The sequence below is a fragment of the Chiloscyllium plagiosum genome, chromosome 28 (genome assembly GCF_004010195.1).
Source record: "Chiloscyllium plagiosum isolate BGI_BamShark_2017 chromosome 28, ASM401019v2, whole genome shotgun sequence".
Taxonomy (NCBI): Eukaryota; Metazoa; Chordata; class Chondrichthyes; order Orectolobiformes; family Hemiscylliidae; genus Chiloscyllium; species Chiloscyllium plagiosum.
Window position 1 is genome coordinate 14,512,785 of NC_057737.1, and position 23,605 is coordinate 14,536,389.

The window sequence follows — 23,605 nt, forward strand, 5'->3', positions numbered from 1 at the left end:
TTTCCTGCTCCTTGGATGCTGCCTGACCTGCTGTGCTTTTCCAGCACCACTCTAATCTACACTCTGGTTTCCAGCATCTGCAGTCCTTGTTTTTACCTAGTCAAACATTACAGTCCTTCCTTAAGCAATGGGCCTGCAGATGCTCCAAGCTGGGCTTTTCCTGAGACAGCTTGCTCTTCCCTGCTCTGAGTACATGTTCACCCGCATGATAAATGCAGCATTAATCAAACAAATTGCTAAAGGGACGAAAAAAGTGTACATCATTCACACCAAAGCATAACTCATGCTATTATTCATAATTTCACCAAAAGATGTTATACAGCTTTCCCTTAGACCCCATTTCAGAAGGAATTCTTAACAATCTGGTTTTAATGAACCAATTCCTCCTTAAAGATTTTCCCTTACAAGTTGAAAGGTTGGAAGAATTGAACGAGAAATAATTGCATTTGCTCAAGTTTCAGTTCTGCTGTCTAGTGGTGTTAAGTCTAGCCCCCTTAGTGGGCGGCACGGTGACACAGTGGTTAGCACTGCTGCCTCACAGCGCTAGAGACCCGGGTTCAATTCCCGACTCAGGCGACTGACTGTGTAGAGTTTGCACATTCTCCCCGTGTCTGCGTGGGTTTCCTCCGGGTGCTCCGGTTTCCTCCCACAGTCCAAAGATGTGCAGGTCAGGTGAATTGGCCATGCTAAATTGCCCGTAGTGTTAGGTATGGGGTAAATGTAGGGGTATGGGTGGGTTGCGCTTCGGCGGGGCGGTGTGGACTTGTTGGGCCGGAGGGCTAATCTAATCTATCGGATTGATTTTGATACACATTAATTTATGTTGGAATGTTTCTGTGCACCATTTCTGTGTGGGGATTATTTAGTTTACATGCACATGTAATTTGAAAGAAAAAAGATAAAAGCAAAACACCTTGCATAATATCAGGATATCCCAAAACAGTGAATTATTTGGCACCTATATATTTCCCTAAGATGAAGAGCCACTGGCGTGGTGGAGGTCCCTCATTCCCCTTTCACTTTGTCATTGATACTCAGCTCCCATGATTAGAGTAATGGAGTGTGTATGTATACAGCAAATACTGAGTGAGTGGACCAGCTGCCAGAGGCGGTGCATACCAAAGTCAGCATAATGTTGGTAGGCACCTCTATCCTTTGTTTCAGTTTACCAAGTGCCTCTGGCACATCTGCCTGCTGTTCCTGTCACTATCTGTGTATTTTGCCATTGTCTTTAATGGCTGAGACTATGGAATCATTTTCTGCCTGGAATTGAGCAGGAAGCTCTTCTCCGGCTGTGCCAGAGACCTGGTGCATTTCTTCCTCAACCAGCTGCAAAAATGTTTCCGTGATGCCACCAGATTGTAGCCCTGAGTCTAATCCAGTTCGCGTACTTACTGAGGTGAAAATCTCTGAGCTGGGGGTGAGGAGGGGGTAGGTGAAAGCCTTGTTGTTTTGCATCCTCTGAAGGTTCCCAGATTCCTCCCTAGAGGTAGAGCTGGATCTGAGGGTCTCTGTCCCTGGCCTTTTCATGCTGGCAGTGCTAATATCTGCATCAGATAAGAGAAGGAATTATTTGAGTCAGAGGCTTGTGCAGATTAAAAATGAGTTAGCAAGTGGTGATAATGTTAGAGCAGTTCAGCACAGCACAATGAAGCCTATTGGATTCCTTGGTCATCAAGCTCCCCCATCCCCACGTTAAATACTTCCAGAACTCTGCCATTGCAACTCTGCTGTCTTAACTTTTAGATTCCCAGTTCATTTTGGACGGTTTTGCTTCCATATCTTTACTTGGTTTTAAAATGTTTAGATGGAACCCACACTTTTTCCTTTCAAACTGAGCTCAAAATTCTCCTGTCTTATGATCACTGTCATCCAGAGACTCCTTTACCATGTTTTCATTGATTTACCCACGTCATTGCTCACTAAGAATTGTCTTCCCCTGATTGGCTGTAGAACATACCAGTGTAAAAAAGTGTTCTGAACACACTTTATAACCTCTTACCAGACAACCTGATTTAACAAATCTGCATGTGATAAAGTCACTTTGAACACCCTTCAGCCATGTCTCTGTAATGGTAATGAGCTCATGCATACTTATTTCTACTGGTGTTAATTTTTTACACATGCTGCTCTTATTAATATACATAGCCATAAATATTAATATACAGAGACTTCAACTCTGTGTTTGTATCACTTTTACAATCTCTGGCTTTATCTGTGCTGCACTCTTACATTTGTATCCTCTGTTCCCTCCTATGACACTCAGGTTAGTATTAAATTACGACCATAATTTAATACCTCCTTGTTTCCCATTAATTTATCACATCTCCTCTCTCATGATGCCTTGCCCCCATTATTTAGTTTAAAGCCCTCCCTAACACATTAGCCATATGACTAGGGAAGACACAGGAGGCACCACTATTCAGTCAGACTGTCAGACCGATTAGAAATAGAAATACAGATTCAGCACCATACTGCATATTAAAATAGGTGTGATTCATCAAAGATGTGCATCCCAAAGAAATATGAAGATTTGCAGTCTCATTAAAGATTCTGCCCCTCTCCAAAACCAGTGATGTTCATTCAAGATTGTAAATTGTTGCTTTACCCAAACCAACACTCATAATGAACTTGCAAAGAAATTAAAGTATTGTTGGTTATTCTGCCTAGTAAAAAATAGTTCTCTTCGCTTATAAGCATCAGTTCTGAGTTCCCGCAGTTTATGAAGAATTTGCTGGGTTCAAGGTCCCACTAGCGCCAAGAGTCCTTAGGGACTCACACCATATTCAAATAGCTAAAAGCTCTTTTTTAAGTATCATTATGTAGTATGTTGTCAGTCTGTCTAATGGTCTGGCATATTGTTGGACCTTCTTTAATTTATGACATTATTTGCATTGGGACTGTTGACCTGACACTGCATCAATAAAAATCTACCTTATTATTCAAAGTTGCTCCATTGTGAAAGATGCCTCTGAGCAAATATGAGTCAGTTCTGACAAATCCAACATTGAAATAATCTGCTTTCTCATGTAGGCGTCAAAGATTTCAAAAGGGAGCACAGGGCTTATTCCTGGTGTCCTGACTAACATTTATTCCCCCTAGTCAACATCACTAAATTTGATTTTCTGGTCATTATCATGTTATTGTACGTTTGGAGCTTGCTGTCTACAAAGTGACAGTCATACTTTTATACATTACACTGTGCCTATACTTTAGTGATACAGGGGGTTCCCAATTTACGAACGACTGACTTATAAACACTCAAACTTATAAATGTGATCCCATAAAGGGGTTTAATTCTGAAGACCTGACGTTTGAAAGGTTCCTGTATCTATGGACAGCTGTTTTACATTGTCCTGCATTGTATTCTGATGGTATACAAATTGACTTGCGAATCGACCCCAGAACTGAACCCATTTACAAACTAGGGACTACCTACAGCCCATTGGCTATCAGGTACTTTGGGACATTTTGCAAGTGTGAAAAGTGATACATGAATACAAGCATCTATTTTCAACACTAATGGCCTGCTTCAATTTTTTGTGATTATTTTGAACAGTTTGGTGGGAATTTGGTTGAGTGAGGAATATTCCCCTGTCTGCTGGTAGAACCCTTTGTAATTACTTGATTTATATCAGAAAATCTTGAGCATTCTGCCTGACTCCCTTCATTGAGGAACTTGCATTTATATAGCATCTTTCAGGAAGTCACACAAAGCTTTTTACAGCCAATGAAGCCCTTCCAAGGTCACAATAGCTGTTGTAATGTAGAGAAATGTGGTGGTCATGTGTGGAGGGGGAATTTCACATAAAAAGCGATGAAACCAGCAAAACATTTGCTAATTCTCTTAAATCAGTGTCCTCTAGCTACAGACCTAATAATTTTCTTCATAATTTTGTTCCTTTGTCAAATTTTATCAAATCTGGTAAGAACCTTAATATTATGATTAATACTCACTTTAACCTACCTGGAGTGAAGGGAGTAGGTATGGAGATGTGTAAAGATACCAGTCTTCCTGTGTAATGTAACCTGATTTCGGTCTCACTGCTTGTTTAGTAAGCTGAACATACCTTGCTGTAAACCCGGGTCTGTATTGTTCACCCGTCCAACTGTTCTTTGTAATGCAAAGGATTAGTGTGGATGAGCTCTGTGAAAAAATTGCAGCTCATCCCCATAGAATCTAAGTGCATGTAAAGAGGCCATTTGGCCCATTATGCCTGTGCCTGGAGTTTGCAGGAATAAACTAGTCAGTCCTGTTTCCTTGCTATTCCTGTAAACTTGCATTTTTTAACAACTGCATGCACCAATCCAATTGCCTTTTGAAAGTCACTCTGGAATCTACTGCCATTATTCCTTCAGGCAGTTCATTCCAGTTCGGAGCAACTCACTGTGCAGAAATCATTTTCATCAACTCCTTTTCTACCTTCTCTTCCATGCAAGCTCTCTATTTACCAAACCGTTCTTGAGTGAAACTGTTTCTCCTTATCTGCTCAATTAAAAGCCCTTCCAAATATTGAACTCTTTTATTCAATCGTTCTAAGTACTTGTGTGTCAGTAAGAGAGCGGATATCCTGCAGCTAGCTTGTATCACAATAATTTTACATATGAAGACCTTTTGACTATATGGGTGAGTCAAGGTTAGTATTCCCCATGTAACACCCTGAGGTTAAGTAAAGCCACTTCTAAGTCTGGCACCTTAGTCGGCCACTTCATTGCAATCTAAATTAAAGAACGTCACAAGCAAAACCACTTTAATTGTAACTACTTCTGGTTGTAAAGTACTTTTATAGATTTCCTGGATGATTGACAAAAACTAATGGATTAAGTTTTATAAAAAAAGGGAGAGTACCTGATTTCCTCTGTAGTTAATGACTTGCCAGGAGGATCACATTCTGAGAAGTTACACATTTCGATTCTTGCCTTCCCCTTGTATTTGAACTGCTGACTGATCATTACAGAGAAAAATAAGAATGCGTCATTAACAGGAGAAGTTCAGTTCTTGTTGGTGATACTTACAGTGAAATGTTTAATACAAAGCTTCAAACTAGTGTACAGAGAAATGTTTTAAATGTGGTCAACTTATTATCCAAAGAATATAACTTCTTTGCTGAGGGTCACTTGTTGAAATTTGTAAGAGGTCTTGAATTTAAATGTTGGTTGAGCTCTCATTAAAAGTTACTTTCCCACTCAGAGAACGAGGAAATGAGATACGATGATATAGGAGTGCATGTCTGTAGGAAGTTCCCAGGTTCAATCTATGGCACCTTCACAGATTTTGAATGGCTTTCTGTGCTGTAACTATTCTATGATGTTATCAGAAGTGAAAAAGGTTACGAAGCAGCAAGGAGTGATATTGCGTGCAATTCTAGTCTCCTTCCTATCGGAAAGATGTTGTGAAATTTGAAAGGGTTCAGAAAAGATTTACAAGGACGTTGCCAGGGTTGGAGGACCTGAGCTACAGGGGGAAGCTGGACAGGCTGGGGCTGTTTTCCCGACAGCGTCGGAGGCTGAGGGGTGACCTTATAGAGGTTTACAAAATTATGAGGGGCATAGATAGGATAAATAGACAAAGTATTTTCCCTGGGATGGGGGAGTCGAGAACTAGAGGGCATAGGTTTAGGGTGAGAGGGGAAAGATATAAAAGAGACCTAAGGGGCAACTTTTTCACGCAGAGGGTGGTATGTATATGGAATGAGCTGCCAGAGGAAGTGGTGGAGGCTGGTACAGTTGCAACATTTAAGAGGCATTTGGATGGGTATATGAATAGGAAGGGTTTGGAGGGATATGGGCTGGGTGCTGGCAGGTGGGACTAAATTGGGTTGGGATATCTGGTCAGCATGGACGGGTTGGACCGAAGGGTCTGTTTCCATGCTGTCCATCTCTATGACTCTGAGTGGGACCAGATGAGTTGTTGCACAGAGCTGCCACAAGACGATTGGTCTCTCATCAAAACTGCACACTACACACTAAGTTCCTGCACTCCTCACCCAGGTACATTTCAATTTACAAAAGATTTAAAACTTTATAGAACTGCAGTTCTGAGAAAGGGTCACTGGAGCCAAATCGTTAACTTTGATTTCTCTCCACAGATGCTGCCAGACCAGCTGAGCTTTTCCAGCAGTTTCTAATGTTGTTTCTGATCTCCAGCAGCCACATTTCTTTTGGTTTTTACATTGCAATTTACCCAACCTAGGTAGGTACATGTATTACTGCCTGGTGTCAGGACAGTTCAAGTAATCTGCCCTGAGCCTGAAAATGATACTGTGTTATATATCAGTCACTGCTCAATGTGTCACCTTTGGTTCAGTTGACTTGAAGCACTCTCATCTCTGAGCAGAAAGTTCAACATTTTACCCCCACACCAGGATTTCAGCCACAAAATGTACTGTGACAATTATGTTCAGTATTGAAGGGGTTAGAATCATAGAATCCCTAAAGTGTGGGAACAGGCCATTTGGCCCAACAAATCCACACCAACCCTTGACACGGTGGCTTAGTGGTTAGCACTGCTGCTTCACAGCACCAGGGACCTGGGTTCGATTCCAGCCTTAGGTGACTGTCTGCGTGCAGCTTGCACATTCTCCCCATGTCTGCATGGGTTTCCTCCGAATGTTCTGGTTTCCTCCCACAGTCCAAAGATGTGCAGGTTAGGTGAATTGGCCATTCTAAATTGCCCATAGAGTTACGTCCGTTAGTCAAGGGTAAATGTGAGGAATGGGTCTGGGTGGCTAACTCTTCGGAGGGTCAGTGTGGACTAGTTGGGCCGACGGGTCTGTTTCCTCACCATAGGGAATCTAACCTAATCTCTGAGCCATAACCCACCCAAACCGATTCCCCTACCCTATTGCTCCCCAACTAATGCACCAAACCTTCACAACCCTGATCATTATGGCCAATTCACCTAACCTGCACATCCTTGGATTGTGGGAGGAAACCAGAGCACCTGGAGGAGATCAACACAGACACAGGGAGAACATGCAAACTCCTCGCAGACAGTTGCCCAAGGCTGGAATCAAACCCGGGTACCTGGTGCTGTAAGGCAGCAGTGCTAACCACTGAGCCACCGTGCCATCCACACTGTTAGAGTGGTTTCTATCTTGGATGGATCATTCAGTATATTTAAGGCTGATTTTTAACCAGTAAGGGAATCATGGGTTGTAAGGTAAAGGCAGGAAAGTGGAGTTGAGGATTATCAGACTGGCTGCGATCTCATTGGATATCAGAGCAGACCCAGTGGGCTGAATGACCTACTTCAGCTGCTACTTCTTAAGGCATTGCGGATGAAATGTGAAACTGCAACCCGACTTACTCTTTCAGGTGGGTGAAGAAGATCTGTTGACATATCTCAAGGAACAGCTAGGACAGTTGCTGGCTAATATTTATTCCTCTGAAGTCATTGAACATACCATCTGACCATGATCCCATTGCTGTTTGTGGGAGATTGCCATGCACACATTTTCTTTATTATGACAGTCACTTAACTGGCAGTGAAACATTTTGGGTTGTGAAAGGGACCTCAACAATTTGCATACAATTCCTGTACCAAAAAGAAAATTTCTAACAAGGTGTGTTATGTTGCAGAAACAGTCAGTTCTGAGCTTTGACTGTTAAACACTGTTGGTCTGTGTGCTTCACTCCACCTGGTGGTTTAGACTGGTATTGTTCTTTATTTCCTCCGGGGGCCTGTATCTTTTAGTTACAACTTCTTTACTTGCACTGTTTATGAATGCCAAAGCATAATTGTCATCATACATGCAATAAATCTGAGTCCTGATCTGCAAAATCTTTGATAAACAATTTAATTAATGCTTCCATGACCTTGGCTTCCATAACCTTGTAGCCTCCACTAGCTCCATAATGTTCTAAGAACTCAACGTGCCTCCAAACTTTGGGCATGTGCATTTCCCATTTCCGTGGCCCTACCACTGCGAGCCATGCCTTCAGCACCTAGGCCTAAGTTTGGGAATTCCCTCCAAACTTCCTCTTCTTCTTTTACAATACGTTTAAAATCTGCCTCTTGGACAAACCATTCGATTGCCTAATGTCACCTTGCGTGTCTCTGCCTGTTTTTGACTGATTATGTGTCTGTGTAGTATGTCAGGACATTTTACTATCTTAAAGATGCTGTATAAATGAACATGTTGTTATATAGAAGTCAGCTCAACCACTTGGAGACATTGTGCAGCTGGATGTATTTTGTGTGAACTTATGACACAACATTATCATCATTCACAGTGCTGCCTGGTTCGATTTATAAATCTTGGGATTATATGTGGACCTTTATAGGAAGAGGAAGGTCACTTAACTCAGGTAATGCCAGTGCATGAGTTGCTGACCCTTCCTCCTAACCAGCAATAAGGGAGAATTCCTTTGTCCAGAATCTAGGGACTGAGGAATGACTGCAAAGAATGCTCACAGACCTACGAGTATCATGTTAGTCAAATTAATGCTCAAAAGAATGGTTGAGTGGATTGGTAAAATGATGCACAAAGTTCTAGCTGCTTCACTCATTGATTGTGGTTCGCCTTAGGTAAACATTATTGTATTTGCACAATCAGTATCTAATAACAGATTGAGTAAATCTAGATTATCTAGGAAGGCAATAATATCACATGACACTGCTTGCTTCAGCTGGAGTGCAGTCATTAAATGTGTGTGAAGACACATGAACAGGCAGGGAATAAGTGGATACAGACCATGTGCAGACTGATGGGGTTAGTTTAGAATGGCATTGTGGTCAGCGCAGGCATGGTGGACTGAAGGGCCTGTTCCTGTGCTCTGCTGTCCTTTGTTCTGAATTTACCTGCAGACTCTGAGGTTCAGTCTGTACCTAGCCATGTTCACATTGGCATTTTGATTCTTTTAAGTCTCATCCTGATCACTCTAGCCCCAACAGCAACTCAAGTAATTTCTTCAAACATGATAGTTACATATGAACAAAGGGTAAGTGGAGGAATTCAGAGACATCTGTCTGAACCTGTGACGATATAGTTTCCCTTGTTCCAAACATCACATTTCCTCATTGCCCACCCACCACTGGAGTGCCAGCTCTTTAAGATCAGGTACATTAGTACCCCAAAACTGTTGGTTCTATCCTGTTGGTTCTATCTACTGTTCTGAGATGGATGAAATGAATGCCATGTCTCAGGATGTGGTCTGAAAACAGGATGGTGATGGAAGGTCCCACTATTTTTTGTCATTCATTTGTGGAAGATGGGCGCTGCTGTCTGGGCCAGCATTTATCGCCCGTTCCTGGTTGCCCAAGAGAGTTCCCAACAAAGATCCATTTGATGCACCTGGCCACCAGTTTGCCTGCAGTTTTTGTTTTATATCTTGAAAAGAACGTCAGGTGGAAGATTTGACCCAATACAATGCCAAGTGGAACTGCCTCATGTAGCAGGACCTACCTCACACAAACATTCTACTGACCAGGCAAGAGATTTAAATTTCATTTGTGCTCAGACCAGGCCGGGCTGTTATTGGCTCAGAGTGAGGCCTCTTCCTATCTTGTAGCCAATGACAGCTATGAAAAGGATGGATTGTTGTGGGGAGGATGTAACAGAATCAGGGAGCATGTATTGGTGAAGATAGGTGGGAAGGAAGGTGGGAATGGACAGATGGGACAAGTCATGAGGATGGTGCTGAGCTGGAAGTTTGGAACTGGGGTAAGGTGGGGGGAGGGGAATTGAGGAAACTGGTGAAATCCACATTGATGCCATGGGATTGGAGGGTCCCAAGCTGAAGATGAGACGTTCTTCCTCCAGATGTCAGGTGGTAATGGAGTGGCTGAAATCAATGGATGCTTCAGCCCTGGGAGATGATCATTATCAAAATTTAATATAGGTTGGTTCTCGAGGTCATGATATTATCTAAGAGGGTTCCAGTCGAAGGAACATTGATATCTGACATTAGGAGTGGTTAATGCACTAGAAGTCATAATATAAAAGAGAATTTGTACTGACTTAGAAAGAAATGGATTCATTTAAAACACTCAACATGGATGTGTAAAACAAGAGATCATGTCTGCAAATTTCAGAATTGTTGAGGAAATAATGGAATATATCAATTAAGAATATTATGATTTTCAGAAGGTGCCACGCTGTGCAAACACACAAAAATGAGGAATAAGGTAAATTGTAGATATAACTGTGTGCCTGTAGGAACATTTGTGATACATTAATGGGTAAAACTGGGAGGATATGTTGGTTAAACTGTAAGAAGCTAACATATGATCTAAATTTTCAGATTAACTTCTAGAGTACAAAAGCTATCAGTCACAGGCTAGACTGTATTAGAACTTATTTCCAGATCTGGGTAATGATTATTCAGTAAGTCTTGCAGTACTCCCAATGATCACTAGGGGTGTACTTGCAAGCACCGTCCTTGATACTGTCCTCTCCTTGTTGCTATATCAATAATATGGGAGCAGCAAACAGCTAAGCAACAAGTGTCACATTAGGGCTATGCAGGGGTAGATTAACAGTCTCAGCCATAATCCCCTCCTCCACACACCTCCAGCAGTGCATGTCAGATCCATGCTCACCCTAACTTTCTGATCTTGTTGAAACCAATAAATGCTGGAGATCACAATGGATCAGACAGTATCTATGGAGTGAGAGCAACCCAATGTTTCAAGTCAAGCTGACTCTTCAACAGAGCTTCTGATCTTGTTTACTGGTGGGAAAACCCTCTCAGGTTCCTGATTGCCTGTCCTCCCTTGAGACACTCCTTAATATCCACCTACCCTCTTCCTCACCAATCCTCTTGAGCAGTTGCTCAATAAACCCGCCTCCTCTTACCTTTATGTCTCCTAATCGAGCTCAGTTTCAAATTCAGCTTGACAACAATCCAGAGAAAGACCTATTGGAATATTTCACGACATAAAAGATGTTTTATTAAATGCCTGCTTGTCACTTCCGGGAAAGTTGCTGATCATGTTAATTCATGGTGCCTTCCTGTAGAACGGTTCAAACCGAAGTTGTACACTGAAATAGGCATTGGTTCTTTTCAATCCCTTGAGAATGTTGAATTCAGATCAGGAACAGTGAGCTAAGTGCTCCATCCACACTGAAATCCTCCTTCAAATCAAGCAAGTGACGTCAATGTTGAATTGGAGGTAAATACGATTTCTTCAGCCTCCAGAGTCCACATAGCAGAAAAGGTGTGTACTTTGTGCAAGTGCCTTTCGAGCGACACTTGGTGTTTGCCTAACATTGCTGACGACTTGTATCTGATGGTCTGGCCCACAAGAGAACAATGAGAAGAGACTGTGACCTGCCTTTGACTCCGAGATGAAAGTGATGGTAATGTAACAGGTGCTAACCCACTGGCAGCCTGCTGACTGTTTGTAGAGAAGGCATGTTTGCTTGGCCTAAGGAGGTTCTCACTGGATTCAAATCAATTTACCTTCTCAATGCAGTGTCACTTGTAACCCTCCAAGTTTCTGTGGCATATATCAGGTCTGAGTTTGATTATATTTATTCAGTTTGATCTTGTGAACGCTTTCACTATCATGCAACACTTTTGTCTGATTACAGCAATAACTCGAGACTGTTGGCACCTTTTCCAAGAATGAACCCATGAGAAGTGGTCAGACCTGGTTTTAACCTTGGGCAGAAAGACGTGTGCCATTACTAACATTTCCTTCAGCAGTTTCTCATTTTTACCCCATCATGGTGGACCCCTCATTGTTCAAATACCTTCAGCTGTAAATACTTCATGCTAAGTGGATGAATAACAGTAATTAAGTTAACCTGGAATTACTTGATCAAGCTTTCTACTCGTTATAGAATGTAGCAGAACTCCTGTAGTCACTGCTGAGGAGGTAAAATTATGAATGTGACTTTGTTTGGGATTTCCCAAAGCAAGTTTGAGTCCTGTCTACTGTGCTTTAGAGGGCTGTCACAGTGCTGTGGTAGTGCCACTATTTCTGGGTCAGGAAGCCTGGGTTTAGGTCCCACCTGCTCCGGACGTCTGTCTACCCATGTCTATACCGTAGCTGGGAGCACTCTGCTCCTGATCTATGGGGACCCTGTGCAGAGGGGAGGAAACCGATTAGAGAACCTGATTCTGGGCCTGGCCAAAGAGGCCAGCACTAGGCCCACGCAGCAAGCTGTGGATGGGTCATAGTATCTGACTGACTGCCCCTCTACCTTGATCAGGTCTGTGCTCAGAGGTCCATGGAGATGGAGAATGCACAATGGAAACCAACGGTGGACACTCTAGTGGCTGGGTACATATCACCTCGAAAATGATATTTACATTTCATTTGGTAAGTTTCCATTAAGGTTTGTTACGGTATCCCATTAGAGGCTGTTTAACATGTTTAACATATATTTGAAAAGAGTAGAATGCAGCTGAGGGCTCTCGTGTTGTAGTGGCATTGTCCATACCTCTGGACCAGAAGGTCCGGCTTCAACTTCCATTGTCCCAGGCATGTGTCATAACACATCAAATTTGATATGCATTAAGTTACAATACTAGCTGCCTGTGAATAGAATTCATACAGACTATGTTGGCTTGTAACGAGCAAACCCGGATTACTCTATTCACCCGTGAACCAAATTTCACTTCTTCACATTGACATTGTTGTTGAATGAATCGAGAGTGTGGTGCTGGAATAGCAGCATGGTTCACTCCATGCTATTGAATGAGCTTCTTTAACAAATGTGAAAAGAAATATCTGGAGTGACCACTTCAATCCAATAAAAAGTAGAATGCAGATAAGTTTCAACTTCACTCTCAAAAGGAAGTTTATACCGCATCCCAATGGTGGGTGGCACGGTGGCTTAGTGGTTAGCACTCCTCCCTCACAAAGTCAGGGACCTGGGTTCTATTACAGACTTGGGCAACTGTCTGTGTGGAGTTTGCATTTCCTCCCCGTGTCAGCATGGGTGTTCTGGTTTCCTTCAATAATCCAAAGATGTGCAGGTTAGGTGGATTGGCAATGGGTTAGGGTATGTCTGGGTGGGCTGCTCTTTGGAGGGATGGTATGGATTTGATGGGCCAAATGGTCTACTTCCCCATTGCAGAGATTCTATGTGTTGTGTGTGTGCTGGAAGGGTTAATACTGAAGAGTGTTCTAAGCTCCATTCACTATGGACAGAACAGCTTAGGATCTTGACGGAGGGAGACCTAATATCCTAGTTCTACTCAAGGGCTATGCAACAATGTCAATCACTTCAATGTAACCAATAACTCATTGCTTGTGTTCAATGAATAAGCAATATCTTTTTAAAGGCAAGCTATTCTTGTAGTGAGACCAGGAAGTGGTTTTTCCCCCGTTACATGAAATGAAGCCAATTTCCTATAATTCCCTACACTTAAAGAGATGATGCCAGCAACCTCTATCATGACCAATGGATCAGACAGTGTAGACAGCTGACATGTCCATCCAACAGGCTACCAATCATTACTGCATCTGAAGCAGTCTGTCGGATCGAGCTTGTCTAGTTTTGTCTCCAGTTTGATGGATTCTGAGGTAACTGTTCAACTCAATCCTTTATCTGCCACAAGTGAAGTCCAGTAGGTGAGTTATTGGGAGATTTTTAAGCTCTGTCTGAAACCTTGACTTTACCTCTGCAAGCACCTGATGCAGTCTTTTGACGTGTTTGGTGCCTTCTCAAATGAGCCATCTCCATTTTTGGTCAGTGACATGCCAAGGGACTCCAAAGAATTCATTCCTATTAAAGTTCTGTATTGCTGGGTGTGTGAAGTCACAAATCTCTACAAACGTATCTCATTCTTTCTGGGGAAAAAAAAATGTGAAGATGTGCCAGGATCCACAGTGTAGGATATTGCCCCAGTTGAACAGAGAAGGTGATGTGATAAGTTAAGAAATGGTGTTTGCATGAATCCCTCCTTAGGTATTGAAAGCTCATGAGGTGTAAAGGATGGGAAGGCTTTGACCTTGAAACTTTGAACTGTGAACATCGGCATACCATGGATTGTAATTCTTTTGTCTGCTATTTAAATGGATGAGCACCACCATTAATATAATGGAAAAGGGAATTGTTAAGCATTGCAAATGCTAATGTTCACACAGCGTGAGAGCAAGACTGAAGGGTTGGTATTGTATGAAAGACCTGTTTAAAGTAGGAGGTGATGCAAGTGAATCTTTCATTTCATTGAGAAGATACATCCACAAGGTCCCTAAGATATGTCTTTGGTCAATTCTTTTCAAAATTTGCTGTACCTTGAGAATGTTGGACCAGAAATCCATTCCAGTGGAAAAAAAGAGACTATTATTTTGGAAAAATATCCAAATTCACTTCATGGAGGCGTAATTGAGAAGGTGGGTCCTGGCATGTGGAGTTTCCTGATCGATAAACCTCCACTTACCTGTACGAAGCTATTGACTTAACCAGAGTGTGGCAAATGTGGAGAGTATCAACCTGCTAATCATCCTAACTTGTACCAATGGCAGGCTGTGAGAACAGAAGAGATTCCTGGTCAGCCATGGAATGGAAGTTGGAATCTCTACCATCACTATCCATCGCACTAGATTATAACATAGACATGAAAATGTACTTTTTTCATACTTTAATCATTAAAAAAACTTTACATATACATAGTCACAAATGCAGTTCGGTTCTGTAGAGTAGTATATCAAGGAAACAAACAAACATTGAAGTTAGACTCTATCCAAACAAACCAAAGACATCTCTTATTTGAACCAGACTATATTTATGTGCATTGAATCACCAGGAGGGTCCAATAACTGAACATACCCCCATTTAACTTCAGCAGGAAGACCTCAGACAGTGCATTTTCCCCACTGCACCTTGAACAGTTACCCCAAGCTTCAGTGTATCCTGGACCTTGGAATGTGCCAGTACAACATTCATGTTAAAATGTACATTGCCCCAACAACTCTGGCTCCTTTGGGTTGGTCAGCTGGCCTGGATCCGATTGTACGAACAGCACTAGGTTCGATCACCATTCTGGCCGGGGTGAAATTGAGACCTATCCAGGTGCTCTATGCCTGCCGGAGTTCGTAGCGTTGTGGTTCATAGAAATGAAATCTAAGTAAGCTTAATGTAACAAAAAACACAAGATACATTTAAAAATTATTTTAGTTGTAATGTACATGAATGCAATGCTTAATAAAGTAGTTACTAAGTTGCTTATTTAATACTGTAAAGGGGAGCTTAAAGGGTTAATCTGCTTCCTCACCCCCCACACTCCACCCCCCAAAGATATGAAGATGTTCCTTTGTCAGTTGGCAAAATGCAAATATGAACTGGGCTGAAGATTCCTGTCCAGGTTGTGTGATTGGAATAGATAAACACAGCAGCATCATTTTGCATTTACATAGCATCTTGATGCAGGAAAACTTCCACAGCTCTTCACAGAAGCATTAACAAACAAAATTTGACACCATACTACATGGTGCTTTAAGAGCAAGTGCAAAGCTTGGTCTGAGCACTAATCTTTAAAAAGCATCTTCAAATAAGTGAAGGGGTTTAGAGACAGAACTCCAGAGTGTGGGTCTGGAGGCAGTGATGAAAGTAGCCCTCTGAGTGAGTCTGGTGTTCTGTTCTTGCATTTTATATGAAACTGCAGAGATTAACAGGCTCTTGAATACTGATTGGGAAAACAGTGCAGGCCAGCAGAGCTGCTCCCAGCATTGTGCTCGGGTATTGTATGCTAAACAGTCCAGGTGCCTCCAAGCCTGGGGAGCATGGCTGCGCAAGCTTTCAACAAAAAGAAAGCATCTGATGAATTGGCTCAGAAGGGAAAGCATTGTTATCCAGATGGTTTGCAGTAAATATACTCAGGCATTGAAATCCATGTCGAGATTAGACAAAGCTGAAACCCCGACTAGACTCGTACACGAAGTAGATAACAAGGGGTCTGCAGAAACTGCTAAGGTTTACCAATGTGCATTGTTCAGTGGATTCTTGAAGATACTGGATTCATTTCTTGTAAAACCAGCTAAAGAATATGGTTTCAATTTGTCCTGATGAATGATTACTTTACTTTAAAAAAGACACGCTCCCAGGTTTCAGTGCACCTGATGTGGCCTTCAAGGTCGGCAAGGTCCTATGTTTGAAGCTAAGTTTTCTGATCTGAAGAAGAGCATGAGAATTCACCACAGACCCTGCCAGTCCTTTGGAGTTTCTCCAGCACTTTCTGTTTTTATTATGAGAGTTCTCTTTGGTAACCCACCCAAAGTTTATCAGCCTCCCTTTAGTTGACGGTTCTCGGGAACTTGAATAATGTTATGGAGTTAGACAGTCAGGTAGATGGTTCGGTCTAGTCCAACCAAACAGGACAAAGTGAGGTGAACCGGACAGGCCGAGGACGGAGTGAGGTGGGAGGGCCCAGTGTGTGGAGGGGGTGAGGGGCAGAGTGAGGTGGGAGGGCCCGAAAAAAAAAATGGGCGGCACGGTGGCACAGTGGTTAGCATTGCTGCCTTACAGCGGCAGAGACCTGGGTTCAATTCCCACCTCAGGCAACTGTCTGTGTGGAGTTTGTACATTCTCCCCATGTCTGCGTGCGTGTCCTCCAGGTGCTCTGGTTTCCTTCCACAGTCCAAAAGTGTGCAGGTTAGGTGAATTGGCCATGCTAAATTGCCCGTAGTGTTAGGTGAAGGGGTAATGGTAGGGGTTGCTCTTCGGAGGGTCAGTGCAGACTTGTTGGGCCGAAGGGCCTGTTTCCACACTGTAAGTAATCTAATCCACAAAAAAAGTGAGTTTTCAGATCATTGATCTCATTTCCAATTATGGCACATTACAATGTGTGGAGTAATGGTTGTGTTTATCTTAAGAGTTATGGGGAAAAGGTGAGAAAGTGGAGTTAGGATCAGCGAATCAGCCATAATTTGCAAAGCAGTCTCGATGGACCAAATGGTCTCTTTCTGCTCCTATATCTTGTGGTCTTATACTAACAGAGAAAAGACAAATGGTTTTCTGAGAAGGACCCATTGGTGTCTTGTTCTGCAAAACCTGATCTAACCTCCTACATGCTACTTGTAGAGTGATGTGTGCATGCTAACTGCCTTCCCAGAATGTGGCCCTCAGAACTCTGATGCCTGGAAGTGAGACTTGTGGCTCAAGACAGATTCAGTCATCGATATTGCTCCTTCTCAAAAGTTCAGTTCTTTCAGGGTAGCCGAGAATCTCAATTGGTGCAAATTATTCCCATGTCTCCATTCAGTATGACAAGTTCCTTTACATTAAAGGCAAAGCGGACATTTCTGAATGAGGCCAGTCAGCTGTAAGTGTACTGGGGCAGCACAGTGTTTCAGCGGTTAGCACTGCTGCCTCACAGCACTACGAACCTGGGTTCAATTCCAGCCTCGGGCGACTGTCTGTGTGGAGTTTGCACATTCTCCTTGTGTCTGCGTGGGTTTCATCCGGGTGCTCCGGTTTCCTCCCACAGTCCAAAGTTGTGCAGGTTAGGTGGATTTAATATGGGGAATGCAGGGCTATGGGCGGGTGGAGGTGGATTCGATGGGCTGAATGGCCTGTTTCCGCATTGCAGGGATTCTATGTTCCGAATGTATATTAAATTGTGTAATTTATTTGCAGTAATTCACTAGTGACTGATGAATTGCCTTGGTTACCTGTGCTTTATTATAGTGCTGTTTTGATGGTGTGCACAGGCCAATTGTAACTCTACTTTGGCTATATTGCAAATCTCCTTGAGTGATAGTCACAGACGAACACATATTTCTCCCTCACCCCCATCATACCCTCATACACAAATTGGCCCTTTCTATCAGCAGGAGCTGGGGTGGGTGGTGACAGGAAGCTTAGAATCGAGAGAAGAATGGACAGACAAAAAAATGGTTGTGCAACACAGGACCGAGACACTGTGAAATAAACTGGCCTGCACCTGGTCCGTTCAGGGCTCACTTTGCTGCTGGTTTCCTTTGTGCTTAGAATTGATGCATTGGTTTCGTTGATGGCTAGAACAATGAAGTTACCTCATCCGACATAATCACTGTACCACAAATCAACATCAACATTGTTCACCGCACAACATAAACAGGTTAAAATACATCACGTCACACATGACATTCTAAGAATGTGGTTCCTAGTCTGCGGTATTGATGGGCTAGGGAAAGCTGCAGGCGCTAATTGTTTTATATTTGTGATGGATTTAATTGTACGTTATTGTAATATCTACAAAGCCAGCAATTAATTTTCTTATACCTGTCTTCACTTTCATGGCTCTTTCTGTTCTTGCAATCATCAGTTGAGATTTTATGGGACAGTTATGGCTCCCTTCACTGTCCCATCAGCTTGCAACTTTAGCTTTAAATTCCAGTCAGAGATGACCAGTGGTGAATTTAACCTGAGGGCCACCATGCCTGGGGGAGAGGTTGAGAAGGTGGGACTATCATGGTAACCTCAGCCAGTATAGAAATTGAACCCACGCTGTTGGTGTCACCAACTATCCAGCTAGCTTAGCTAACCAACCCTCTTATATTAAAGGTAATACTGTGTTATCTGGTCATAACCCCCTTTCCCCCTCTCTGCGAGTGGGTTTAACAATCACAATTGCCTGAAGTCAAGTTTCTGCCCTTTAATAAATGTCCACCACTACCCCCCGTACCCAAAAGCTGCCAACCACTCAGGAAACCAACAGCTCCTCAAGCTCTGCAGTGCCCCCAGGAGTAGTGGCTGGAGCTGGGACTGCAGCAGACCCCCTATCCACCGAGAGGAGGCTCTGGAATTAAGATGAGTTTGTAGAGATCCTAGACAGGCCCTGGGGAGTGCGGGTGGGGGGTGGTGGCTTCCCTCTAAGCTGTGTAGCTGATGTTGGTCACGACACAGACTTCCAGTTTCTGAACTTGAAGGTCCATGCAGAAGAGAAAACAATTAGTAGGTGTGCTGGTGGTGGACTTTAGTCATGAGGGCAGAAGAGGACCTTTCTGTGAGGATCGGCCTCATTGTTGGTTTTGAGGAGCATTGGCAGTGCCTACAGCATGATAGATCAAGGGAGCCCTTCTTGCCATCAGAGGCGATCGCTCTCTGTAGCTGTAACACTATAATCTGAGCACTGTTCTATTACTCTGATATACTTATGGAAGGTATGATTTGACTGGTTAGCACCCAAAACATTGTGATACATATGACACAAATAAATCAAACCAAATCAAACCACAAGCCTATAAGGAGGCCACCAGGGTATACCTGTTAGTCTCTTAGTGCCTAAGGTAGAAAAGTGACCAATCAATGGGAAGAACTCCCTAAATGGCTCTTAATGGGACAATTGGTGCCCTAAAGTAATCAATCAGCAGGGAAGCAGTTCAGTACCTACTTCACCATTGGTAATGTTTTAGCAGTGCCAAGGAGGCGACTAAGTTAAAAATCACACAAACCAGGTTATAGTTGAACAGGTTTATTTGGAACCTGTTGGACTATAACCTGGTGCAGTGTGATCTTTAACTTTGTCCACCTCAGTCCAACATTGGCTACCCAACATCATGGGTGTGGCTGGCACACCAATTTACAATAATTTTATACACCCCTGCCTCCCAGCCTCTCTGTAAGGCCACATTAACTGGTCATGCAGGTGTCTGCATAAACTTCAGAAAAAGACTAAGCAAAGTGTATGAGGTTTGGGGGTGACAGTGAATGAGAGAGAATCCCTTCCAGGATTTGCCCATGAAATAGGGTTCTCTTAGAAGCATACCATTAGGAATTTGCTGCCTGCGGTAATCCTATGTTGTGAACTTCTGTCCTTACACTCTTTGGCCCATGGAATTCAGAAATAGAGAAAATGGAAAGAAGTCAAAGCAAGTAATATTCTGCAGTCAGTAGCTGATACTTTGTCCTTTGTTGCAGCAGCTTGGGTTGGGCAAGTGGTGTCTTCACATGAATGTCACTTCTGCAGCTCCCCACCCCAACAAATAACTGCAATATTTGATGTATGTGGTTGCTTGTATTAAAAGACCATGTGATGTTAATGCAATGCCACCCCTTCTTGGCATTCTCAGGTGTTAAAGAAATGGCTGCAGAGACATTCAGTATGTTTTAATTAGAACATAGAACAGTACATCACAGTTCAGCCCTTGATGTTGTGCCGACCTCTTATCCTTCTCTAAGATCAAACTAACCTACATACCCTTCATTTTACTATCATCCATACACCTCTCTAAGAGTCACTTAAGTGTCCTTTAACGCTAGAGTGTTAAAGGCCAAGGGAGCGACCTGAGAGAAGTGTGAGAGGTATGGATAGGGTAGATCGTAGGAGTCTGTTTCCCAGGGTGGAAATGTCAAATACAAGGGGACATAGTGAGAGGGAAAAAGTTTAAAGGAGATGTATGAGGCATTGTTTATTACATAAAAGATGGTAGATACCTGGGACATGCTGCCAGGCGAGGTTGTAGAAGCAGATACGATAGCAATATTTAAGAGGCATTTCGACAGATACATGAACAGGCAGGGAATAGAGGGATTCCCCCACATATAGACAGCTCGGATTAGTTTAGAATGACATCATTGTTGGCAGAGACATAGTGGGTCTGTTTCTGTGAGATACTGTTCTATGGTTGTAATGTTTTATTATTCCCGATATTCGTTAAAGATCCCAGTAGATTGAAAAATCACAAATCTAACACTTCCAGTTGAAAAGATGTTAGGCTAGTTGGTCTAACATCTGTCGTAGAGTGAAGTGTTAGAATCCATTATTAAGCAGATACTAGCAGGACATTTAGAAAATCATAGTATAGTCTTCATGATTTAGTGAAATAGAAACTACGGTTGACTAATTTATTAGAGTCTGTTGAAGTATATCTTTGATGCCAACTTAGCGCAAGCTTATGTTTAATTTAATGATTTCATCTTCTATTTGTAACTGAAATATAAATCATAAACTCCATGGCTCTCAGCTAAATGGAGCTATGTATAATTAAATTCTGATTTGTTGACAATACAGTTAAAGTCCTGTTGCTGAATTCTACCATCTCTGTTTTAGACATTATAATATTAAAAAGTTTAAGGCTCTGACAATTTATGTCCTTTTTGATTGTCAAATTAATGCCGTTCTCCTTCAGTTTTCATAAACTGTTTCATTTGCATCATGATTTGCAGATGCCAATGTTGGACTGGTGTGGACAAAGTTAAGAATGACACACACACCAGATTATAGTCCAACAAGTTTATTTGTATCATTGTGAGTTCAGTATCAACCATGAACTCCACTGAATTCGTGACATTATTGAGTGGGACATTTCAAATACTGTATTAACTGGGGAGTAGGGGGAGGGGGGAGATTCCTATCACATTGCTATTAGAGTACAGATAGATTACTCTGATTTTTGAGAATTATTTGATCTTGTTTTCTCAAATATAAGGCTGTCATTGAGAGAGTCAATCTGGATTTGGGACTCATATAATTAATGCTGCAATATCCCTGTATCAGCCAACAATCAACAAAAAATGTATTTGCATAGTGCCTTTGGTGTTGCAAAATGCCTCAAGGTGGTTGGTTAACAAGAGTACTTATCAATGAAAATAATTTTTGACACAAATCCACGTTAGGGTGGATGAAGAACAATTTGGTCAAAGATGTGCATTTTAAGGACCATCTTAAAGAAGGAGAGAGAAAGAGAAAGAAAGAGAGAGAGAGAAGGGTTGGAGATGGGGTCACGGTAGGGAGTAATTTTCAGATGTCAACCTTTGGCACCTGAAGGCTTGATCGCCATTGGTGGAGCAACTCAAGACAGAGCTGAGTAACAGGAGGTCAGAATTGGAATGATCAATTGAGAAGGTTATGTTTTCAGTTCTCGGCCTTACCTGGCTGACTGGGATCCTACGGTCTGACTTCAATCAGAGGCAGTTGTGAAAGAACAGTCAATATTCTGAAACTATTCTGGCCTCTCACTGATTTGGGACACTCCCTTAGAGCTGTCAAACAGAAAAATCGTTTTTCTTCCTTGGATTTAATAATGCTTTTATTTTCAGGTTTTCTGAAGCAGTGCTGAGAGAATTAAGGAAGCTACAGCGAATAACGAGGCCACACGTCAAGTTGAAAGTTTTGTTGACACGTCAAAGGTCAAATAAAGACAATTGAGTAGAATACCACACGCAGACCCTATGTTGGATTATTGCCAACATAGACAGAAGGCTGTGTGATCGCTCAGTTGTAATATATTTAGCATGAGAATCAGCCTACTCTAGGCTCAAAATGAGTGGGAGGATTAATAAGGAGGTTAAAAAAAATCTGTCTGCATATCAGCACAGATCAAGAAAGTGTATGTGAGAACATACTAATATTCTTATTCGGGAATTTTCCTATAACTCTTTGTTATATGAGTCATTGAGTCATACCGCATGGAAACAGACCCTTCGGTCCAACTCGTTCATGTCGACCAGATTTCCCAAACTAAGCTAGCCACATTTGCCTGTGTTTGGCCCACATCCCTCTAAACATTTCTGTCCAAATGTCTTTTATGTGTTGGAACTATACCTGCATCTACCACTTCCTCTAGCAGTTCATTCCATATGCGCATCACCCACTGAATTAGGTGAATATTTCTTGTCTTTGCTTCAGTGATATTCAAATCCAACAGGATATTAGAGCAAAATTCTGTTTTGCCAATATTCATTCCTCCCGCACCCCCCCCACCCCTTCTGAATGGAACTAGCTCTTGATGGGATACATTCATCCAACAAGTTACTTTGTCTGTGGTACATCTTATTATCAATGGGTGCCAGCGATACCCTCCTCTTATCAATCAGTGTAAAAAAAAAAGTACATCAGTGACATCCAGATTTGAGCCAGTACCCAACTGAACATGTACATAAGTAGCTATGTTGTGATGGTGTCTGATCACGTGGGTTTGAAATCCAAGAACATAGAGAGGCAAAAATGTCATCTCTTACCATCTTGTGTAAATGGTGTGTATGGTTAGTAAAGGTGTTCATTCACATAGCTGAAGATCTACCTTCTATCAGTAGGTGAAGCAAGTCTTTGTGCTTTCACTCACCATGATGTCTGTGCCCATCAAGATGAGGGTTTTAGTACTGTAAATGGGTCTCTTCCTAAATATGGACCCACTGTCAGCATCAAGTACCATCTCAACAGGTACCCAAAACCAGACACAGAGCAAAGCTTCTTCCATTCAAATATATTCCTCAGCTTCAACCTCAGAATGCCGTCTCACTGGAGTCACTGGTGCTTCCTTTCCTTTTCCTATGTGGCAGGTTTTGGACTGTTTTGTGATCCTGGGAGGTAGGAAGAGATGGCTCGTCTCACATAAGAATCTCACCTCCTCTTAACATTCAGCCAATCAGCTTGGATCACGTTTGAAACTGGGATTCCTCTGTGTTGAGTTGGCTCACTGTCCCCAGGCCAAAACCAGTCAAGGGGCTGGTCAAGAAACATATGCACTCATCAACCGCCGTTACATCTGGAAGACATTCTGACGCTGTGTTGACAGTGCAGCCACTTCTGAAGTGCAGTTGCTGGGGTATTGTTGGGTTGATGCCCATTTCAAGGTATCAAGGCGATTGCTCAGTGTGTGCCTAAAAAGAAAGGCCAACTTGAAATTGTTTAGTGTTAATCAGGTTAGCTGCCATTGTCTTCTGATTCCCTACAATTAAAGGAATATCCAGCAGTGGTGAGGTTGAGGAGGGATTTGTTGTTG